Raw genomic sequence first — 10,201 nt, 5'->3', positions numbered from 1 at the left:
TGTGTGTGTGTAACTATCAGTCTGTCTGTCTATCGATATAATGTTTGTTTCTGAATACACTCAACCCGGGGTGAAGTTTTGCTGTGGTTATTGAGAGAAAGTTGCTGTGCTCCGTAAACCATCTATCTGTATATCTGTCTATCTACCTACCTACCTACCTACTTACCTACGAGTATCTGCCTACCTACCTACCCATGTATCTGCCTATCTATCTACTTGTCTACCAGTCTTTGTGTTTATATTACAGGATCGCAGTACTTTATGATAAAACACCGCTTCCCGTGTCAGCTCGTGGCATGAGAAACTAAGATAATGATTCGTTTGTGTTTCATATAGTTCTCACCCCTTCAGTTAGAGAGGGCTCACCTAAACTACGTAGAATCGTGAAGTGTTGGCCAATAACTGTATTAAGTTAAGGGATGGCAGGAGTGAAGGCTGGTACACACTCAACTGACATAGAAAGAGAAGGATCCGGTTGTACAGCATCAAGGGAGTAGGGTGTTCCTGGGAAAACCTTGTCTGAAGACCGTCAGAGTAGCGATAAACAGCGCCATGCAGAGAACTGTGGTGTATCCATTATTCCTGTCACAACAAACGTTTACATACAATGAATAACGCCATATTCAGTGCGCTGAGGGAAAATTTAATAAGTTCCCGTTTTTACTAGTTTTTTTACAAAGATTATAATATGTCGTATATTTCCGTTTGCTCGGCGAATATCATATAATTCAGTATGTCGAAACGAGTGCTGCGACTGTTATATATCAGAAAAAAATAGTTTGGGTGTCTTCTTATTGCCAGTTTAACATTTACCACTACACAAGCAAGCTAGTGATTCAATATTGTCATTTAATATTCAATACTGCTCTATGCCGGACGATATAAAACTGTGTTTGTGTTATGGAAAACAAAAACATTATATTTTCTACGATATCTGGGCCGATGGACTGAGGCATACTTGCAATCCTTCCCCATTAAGGCGGACACTCAGCAATCGTTAGTTACACACTTTTACCAGTTTTCTGTTCAAGTCTTTGCTGCATCAGTTAACCAATTTTCTCAGTCTTTTCATGAATGCAACTGGTCTTCTTTGGAACTGTCTCCCTATGCCTGTCTTTTCCACTTCGTATGACCTCCATTTTTTTTTTTTTTTAAGGCAAAGTCTTCACGAACTTCTAAAGGAAAATATTGAAATGAAAGGAGAATGTCAGTGTGAAAAAAGAATATTAGAGTGACAGGGGAATATTAAAGTGAAAATATAAGGTGAATGGGAGTGCTGAAAAAAATGAAAAAATGACAATAATACGAGTTTTCATACATATACAGCGATCCATATTTACCCCTACAGCAAAAGTAATATCAGAGGTAAGGTAAGCAATGACTGCCGATACTGCCAAGAGAATACAAGATGGTCTCCACACACTAACACTACAATGACATACTTCTGTGTAAATACCCATGATAATTAATGATCATAGACAAACTTAGGATCCCCCAACTTTGCGTGCTTGTATGGTTTGACTTTTAACCTCATAAAAGACTTCAATAAACATAAGAAAAAAGAAAAGGAAATGGGTGCTAAAGGGTATCTGTCCAAGAGCAAGTGTAAATTTGAAGCAGGATGTTATAGAAATCAAGGAATGGCGGATAGGACCACTGAGAACAAAATCAGGTGACATTACCAGTGAAGATAAAGTAATGTGCTCCATCCTAAATAATTATTACATATCAGTATTCACCACGGAAAATCTAGACCTGGTCCCTCAAGCAGCAAATATTTACGATGAGAATACGGAAAATATTCTTAGTAAAATAACCATTAGTAAGGAGGATAAAATTGAAAGAAATTAATAAGTTAAAACCTCAAAAATCGCCAGGTCCGGACGATATATATGCAAAAATTATAAAAGAAACCAAAGAAGAATTATGTCAGCCACTTTTAACATTATTTAATGACTCTTTAAGTTCAGGAGAAGTTCCCGAGGCGTGGAAGACCGCAAACGTAGTGCCTATCTTTGAAAAGGATGATAAATCAGCTGCGTCGAATTATCGTCCGATAAGTCTAATGTCAATAGTAGGAAAAATGTTAGAGTCAATTTTGGCAAATAAGATTAGAGAACACTTAGAAAGATTTAATCTTATAAACGAATGTCAGCACGGATTCAGGCAAGGACGATCCTGCCTCACAAACTTGTTGTCATTCTACTCGGAGGTCTATGAGGCAGTAGATAGCGATAAAGCTTACGATGTTATTTATCTGGACTTTAGTAAAGCTTTTGATAGGGTCCCACATGAAAGGTTAGTTAGAAAGGTTCGAGCACACGGTATAGACGGCGATATCTTCAAATGGATAGAATCCTGGCTGAAAGGACGAAAGCAGAGAGCATTAATAAATGGAATTAAGTCGGACTGGGGATTAGTAACTAGCGGTGTACCACAGGGTTCAGTACTCGGTCCCTTATTATTTATTATATATATAAATGATCTAGACTGAGGAGTCAATAGCAGCATCAGCAAATTTGCCGACGATACAAAAATAGGGCGTATCATTAACTCGACTGACGATTGCCATAACTTACAAAAAGACCTCGATACATTGTCCAAATGGTCTAAAACTTGGCAAATGGAATTTGACGTTGAAAAATGTAAAGTACATAACGTAGGCAAGACCATTGGAGATACTAAATACAGCTTAGATAACAAAGAAATTAGCAAATCGGAATGCGAGAGAGACCTAGGAGTTATGATTAGTAACGACCTTAAACCAAGGCAACAGTGTATTAATGCGAGAAATAAAGCAAATAGGGTCCTAGGATTTATTTCGAGAAGCGTGAGCAATAGATCATCTAAAGTAATACTGAAACTTTATCTAGCATTAGTAATGCCACATTTAGACTACGCAGTACAATTTTGGTGTCCTTACTATAGAATGGATATTAATTCGTTAGAAAATGTACAGAGAAGAATGACAAAAATGATACATGACGTCCGGAACCTGTCATATGAAGACAGACTGATATGTCTGCATTCGCTAGAGAGGCGTAGAGTAAGGGGAGACTTAATTGAGGTGTTTAAGTGGATGAAGGGTATAAATAAGGGAGATATTAGCAAGGTACTTAAAGTGAGCATACAGGATAGAACTAGAAATAATGGTTTCAAACTAGAAAAATTCCGTTTCAGTAAGGAAATCGGTAGAAATTGGTTTGGTAATAGAGTAGTAGACGAATGGAATAAGCTACCTAGTAAAGTAGTTGCTGCCTCTTCCATTGAGAGTTTCAACCATAGGCTAGATATGCATATGACTAATAAGGGGTGGATATAGAAAAAAGAAAATCTTATAACCAACACTAATTCATAATTTTTCCTTTTCAGGTTACACTATGATAGTCTCTATTCTCCTTTCACACTTTCCTGTAAAATGTCCACGCCAGTTTTTCTGTACTGCGTGGTGTTCTTTCTGACTTTTTCCTGCCGGCTTTGGCTGGAGGGTTTGGAGGGCGGGGGAGAGCCTTCTTCTTTGCTATCCTTATCTCATTCTAGTAGTTCAGTTACTCTTCTAGGAGCTGCCTAGCATGGGCCAACCGGCCTACTGCAGTTATCCTCTCTTCTTATGTTCTTATGTTCTTAAGTGAATACTGCTTGGAAGAAAGAAACTGAGCAAATACAGCAGCCTCCACCACAGCATAGAGACGCTAAATATCGCCAGGCTTTTCGTTCAGCCCGATATCACACGAAACCCAGAGGAACTGTGCAGGATTTCGTTCTCAAGCGTGAATAATTTGGGGGCACAATTAACAGTGACAGGGACCTCTGATTTAAGACTCCTGCGTGGGCAATAGAGCTGCTTGTGAATGACAGACAGAGTCCATGACAGCTATTAGCGGTATGAAAAATGCGGCCGTTACTTCTGAGGCCAAGCAGCTCACATCTGGTTGTGCTAGATCGGTTTCAGAGACGAGGACTATACTCTTTTCACTTTACTTGGCCCAAATTCTCACTGAAGAGCTGAACTACTGCGAGGTTTGACGTAAAGTTGTAAAGAGAGAGGTTTACAGAGGAGGTATTACACACTCGCCATTTTAACATTGCCAAAAATTACCATCTCTCCATCTTGAATGCTGATGTAACATTTTAACACCAGCATATTGTAGCAGTCAGAAAATCTGCAATGGAAAAGATTTAGAGTCGTAGTATTATCTTCTTCAGTCACTGAGCTATGTGAAATATGCTGCAAAGCGACGAATATCTGAACCAACTAAATGTGAAAGAACTACAGCGGTGTTAACGGCATGACAGACAAGGGTAACATTTAAGCTCTCCCATTTGATGACGTACTTTTTTTAACTTAGCCTCATCGGACGAGTTTATTCACCCTAGGACAGGCTTTTCAAACTGGAGTGGTTAGGTATGGCCTTTATTAAATCATTAACTAGTAGGGGACTCTTTTCATTTCTGTAAAACCGTCTGGAGACAGCAAGAGTAAAACAAATATGTATTCGGGTTATCTGTCTGTCTATCTATAGTCAAACGCCTTAATCCCTTAAGGGGTGGACACAAATAAATCGCCTCCAAGTCACTTTGCCCTCTGCCATCAGGTTGCCCCCCTCTCTAGCTCATACCCTCTTCTCTCATACATTTCTCCAGCTCATCCCGCGGTCTCCCCATCCCCCTACTTACCTTCATCTCTCTCACATACACTTTTGTAGTCAGTCTTTAATTGCCCATCCTCTCCATATGTTAGGGTGAAAATGTTGTGGTGCTTACTGCCATGTCGGAGGGAAGGAAGGGTACCCAGGAAGAACCGATTGATGCAGCAACGAATTTCAGGAGAGAGATCAGCTGTCGGCGCCTAACCCTACATGCGAGGACGGATTTTGTGAGAAGGGTTCAGTCACAAAAAAAATCAAGCTTGTGTCTTGGTATATCGCACCAATGTAAGGTCGCGTCCACACCAAATGCTTGCTGGCGCGGGAGGGAATTCTGCACCAGTGAAATCCATACAAGTGGCCCTACTAGAAGCGGGAAAAAGCAAACGAGAACTACGGGCTACAGTGATACAGTACTCTCACCCGCGCCAGCAAGCATTTGGTGTGGACGAGACCAAAGACGTACCGGTAACTCATTTTCAACAGTGCCATCATAAATGCACCTAAACGTTAAGGACTGTTATAAACTTTCGTAGATATTAAATGTTTAGAATGGCGGCCTGGACTCCAAAAAACCCTTAAATACTCGTACCAATAGGAGAATCACGCAAGCTGCAAAAATAAATATTTCCTATTGGCTTTCATACTCCTGTGTAAGCGTTCTTTATACCTGCCTCAAACCCTCCTCAATGCTGAAGACGAGATGATGATGATGATGATGATAATAATAATGATGATGATGATGATGATGATGATGATACATTTCCTCGGACTCCACTAAAATCGACTTGTTTTCTCTTGTCATGGATCGCTCACCCCTTTCAATTTAGTCGATGGCCAAGCGTAGTCAAACTGGAGGAGAAATTGTAGTAGTAAAAAAGGAGACTCATTCCCACCTCACAACGAAGGCTTATCGGGTATCACGCAATCAAAACCTAGCATGCAAGCTGTGAAGGTGTGCCAGTTCCATCACGTGAAAGCAAATTGATTATAGGACCACCGATTAACTGTTTTCTTCCATGCCGTGCTATAAGCGAAAAAAAAAAAAAAACACTGGTACTGTTCTGGGTCTAACTTGGAAGTCTGCGTTAGAGAGAGAGAGAGAGATGGGGGAGGCACGCATTACCTGGAAAAGCTATAACTCACTTCGATCAGGGGTCCGGTACTAACCTGTTATCATCTACACACACACACACACACACACACACACACACACACACACACACACACACACACACACACACAATACCTGCCAAATTATTCACCAGCTGACGAACAAACGAACAAATCTCAGTGGTGAAATGTGTGTGTGTGTGTGTGTGTGTGTGTGTGTGTGTGTGTGTGTGTGTGTGTGTGTGTGACGCTAAAGGTATATAAGAGTAAATGCAAGAGAGACGGTGAACAAAAGCATTGTTATTGCGGGTGTTGTTACGTGGACGTTGGTTGGTGTGGCGGTGAGTGTGGCTGTGTGAGAGAGTATTGTTGTCCCCAACAGCTGTGTGCCACAGCCCTGCCGCATGCCTGCCCATATTCTCCCTCCTCTCACTTATTGTGCACAAACACAACTCCTATTCTCACTCTCGTTATATATATATATATATATATATATATATATATATATATATATATATATATATATAAAATATATATATATATATATATATATATATACAATATATGTATATCGGTATATAATGTTTTTCCCTGGACCCCCATGTATAAATAATAGTGTAATCAGTGTTATCGTGATAAATGATTGTCATTCACATTTGTTTACTTCTTGATATCGACCTGTAGCGTCGTGGTCGTCCCCTCTCATCTTCCCTTCCCTTCCCTTCTCAGTCCCTCCTTCCCCTTCACAGTCTTTTCCCCTTCCTAGTATTCCTCTCCTGCTTCCCCTGGCCTGGCCTTCCCTGGCTGGACTCCGTATATTGTATCTCTCCCTAGTCCCCCACGACAGCACCCACACGTTATAATTACCGCAACGCCTCTACCACACTATACCACACCAGGCCTTACCACTCCACCACACACCGCACTACATCAGGCCTTACCACACCACCTCACACCACATCACACCAGGCCTTACCACACCACCACACCACATCACACCAGGCCTTACCACACCACCACACATCACACAATACCAGGTTTTGCCACACCACCACATCACCGCACCACATCACTATACATCACACAACACCAGACCTTTCCACACCACACATCACACAACACCAGGCCTTACCATACCACACCACCACACCACACCAGGCCTTACCACATCACCACACAACACCAGGCCTTACCACATCAACACATAACACCAATCCATACCACACCACTACAGACATCACACAACATAGGCCTTACCATACCACACCACACCTTACTAGGCCTTACCACACCGCCACATCATACCATACCACACCAGGTCTTACCAGATCACCACACCACACTTTACAAGGTCTTATCACATCACCACACTACATCAAACCGCATCCCATACCCTACCACATCCAATCACACCATACCACATCACCACAACAAGCAATATCAAACCACAACACGACACCACCCCATACCATACCACCACACCACACCATAGCAGGCCTTACTACATCACACCATACCATACCACACCTCGCCTTACAGTATCACCACACCACACTATGCCACATCTTACCACACCACCACACATCAAACCAAACCACCATACCATACCACATCAAACCACACCACCTCCCACCACCAAAACAAACCACATCAAACCCCAGCACCAAGCCACACCATACCATACCACCACACCACACTACATCACACCACCACACCACGCCAGTCCATATTACACCACACCAAGACCCACAACATCAACACACCACACGACAGTAGGCTTCATTACACCACATAATACCACCTCACGATATTTTTACTACGCTACACTACATCACACCAAACCATACCACAAAGCACCAAGCCTCATCATACCTTCACTGTAACACACCACATCATATAATACCTTACCATACCACACCATAACAAATCTCCCAACACCACACCACACCAGTGCAAGCCATACCATACCAGGCCTTACAACACTTGCACCATACCATACCAAGCTACATCACACCACACCACACCACACTCCATCACACCACACCACACCACACTCCATCACACCACACCATACCACACTACACACACCCTAACTTCCGAATCTACCTCCACTAACTTTTCTCCCTACTTTCCCAACTACCTTTCAGCTTCCCTCTTTGTTGTTTTTGGAGGACCCCCCCCCACACCACACCACACCACACCACACTACACCACACCACACCACACCACCCCACACCACACCACACCACACCACACCACACCACCCCACCCCACACCACACCACCCCACACCACCCCACCCCACCCCACCCCACACCACACCACACCACACCACACCACCCCACCCCACACCACCCTACACCACACCACACCACACCACACCACACCACACCACACCACCCCACCCCACACCACACCACACCACACCACACCACACCACACCACACCACCCCACACCACACCACACCACACCACACCACACCACACCACACCACCCCACACCACACCACACCACACCACCCCACACCACCCCACCCCACACCACCCCACACCACCCCACCCCACCCCACACCACACCACACCACACCACACCACCCCACACCACACCACACCACACCACACCACACCACCCCACCCACACACCACACCACACCACACCACACCACACCACCCCACCCCACACCACACCACACCACACCACCCCACACCACACAACACCACACCACCCCACACCACACCACACCACACCACCCCACACCACACCACACCACACCACACCACACCACACCACACCACACCACCCCACCCCACCCCACACCACACCACACCACACCACACCACACCACACCACACCACCCCACACCACCCCACCCCACACCACCCCACACCACCCCACCCCACCCCACACCACACCACACCACACCACACCACCCCACACCACACCACACCACACCACACCACACCACCCCACCCCACACCACACCACACCACACCACACCACACCACACCACCCCACCCCACCCCACACCACACCACACCACCCCACCCCACACCACACCACACCACCCCACACCACACCACACCACACCACCCCACACCACACCACACCACACCACCCCACACCACACCACACCACACCACACCACACCACACCACCCCACACCACACCACCCCACACCACACCACACCACACCACACCACACCACACCACACCACCCCACACCACACCACACCACCCCACACCACACCACACCACACCACACCACACCACACCACACCACACCACACCACACCACACCACCCCACCCCACACCACACCACACCACACCACACCACACCACCCCACACCACACCACACCACACCACACCACACCACACCACACCACCCCCACCCCACACCACACTACACCACCCCACACCACACTACACCACCCCACACCACACTACACCACCCCACACCACCCCACACCACACTACACCACCCCACACCACACTACACTACACCACACCATACCACATAACACCACACATCACACAACACGATACCATACCATATCACACCACATAACACCACACCAACACTATATTACATAGCACCACACAATATTACACAAAACGATACCATACCATTCCACAGCACATTACAGCACACCACACCATATCACACCACACCACAACACACCACAACACACCACACCACAACACGCCGTACTACATAACACCACACATCATACTAACCACATCACACCGTACTATGTTAACACCACACCACACCACAACACACCACACCACAACACAACACGCCGTACTACATAACACCACACATCATACTAACCACATCACACCGTACTATGTTAACACCACACCACACCACAACACAACACACCACACCACAACACGCCGTACTACATAACACCACACATCATATTAACTACATCACACCGTACTATGTTAACACCACACCACACCACGTCATACTACATAACACCATACATTACACAACACGATAACAAACCATACCTCACCACATCACACCACATCATACCACATACAGTAACACCACATCACATCACACCACACCGTATTACATAACACCGCACCACATCATACTAACCTCATCACACCATACTACGTAACACAACACCACACCACACACCTCTCTCCCACTCACAATAACATAGCTCACCATCTCTAGTTTGCACACTCCATCACATACCACCAGACTCTTCATCTCATCACAATACACTATATTCTTACACTCATAGCACATATCGTTGCAACATACATCATTCCACACACCATTCCATCACACCAAAAACCACCACAACACACACACACACACACACACACACACACACACACACACACACACACACACACACACACACTACCATCATACCACGATGCGCCACACCACACATTAAACACCACCACACAACCATA

This window comes from Coenobita brevimanus, chromosome 58, assembly GCF_032717465.1.
Source record: "Coenobita brevimanus isolate Jiangsu-jjx chromosome 58, ASM3271746v2, whole genome shotgun sequence".
Classification (NCBI taxonomy): domain Eukaryota; kingdom Metazoa; phylum Arthropoda; class Malacostraca; order Decapoda; family Coenobitidae; genus Coenobita; species Coenobita brevimanus.
This window is presented reverse-complemented; position numbering follows the sequence as displayed.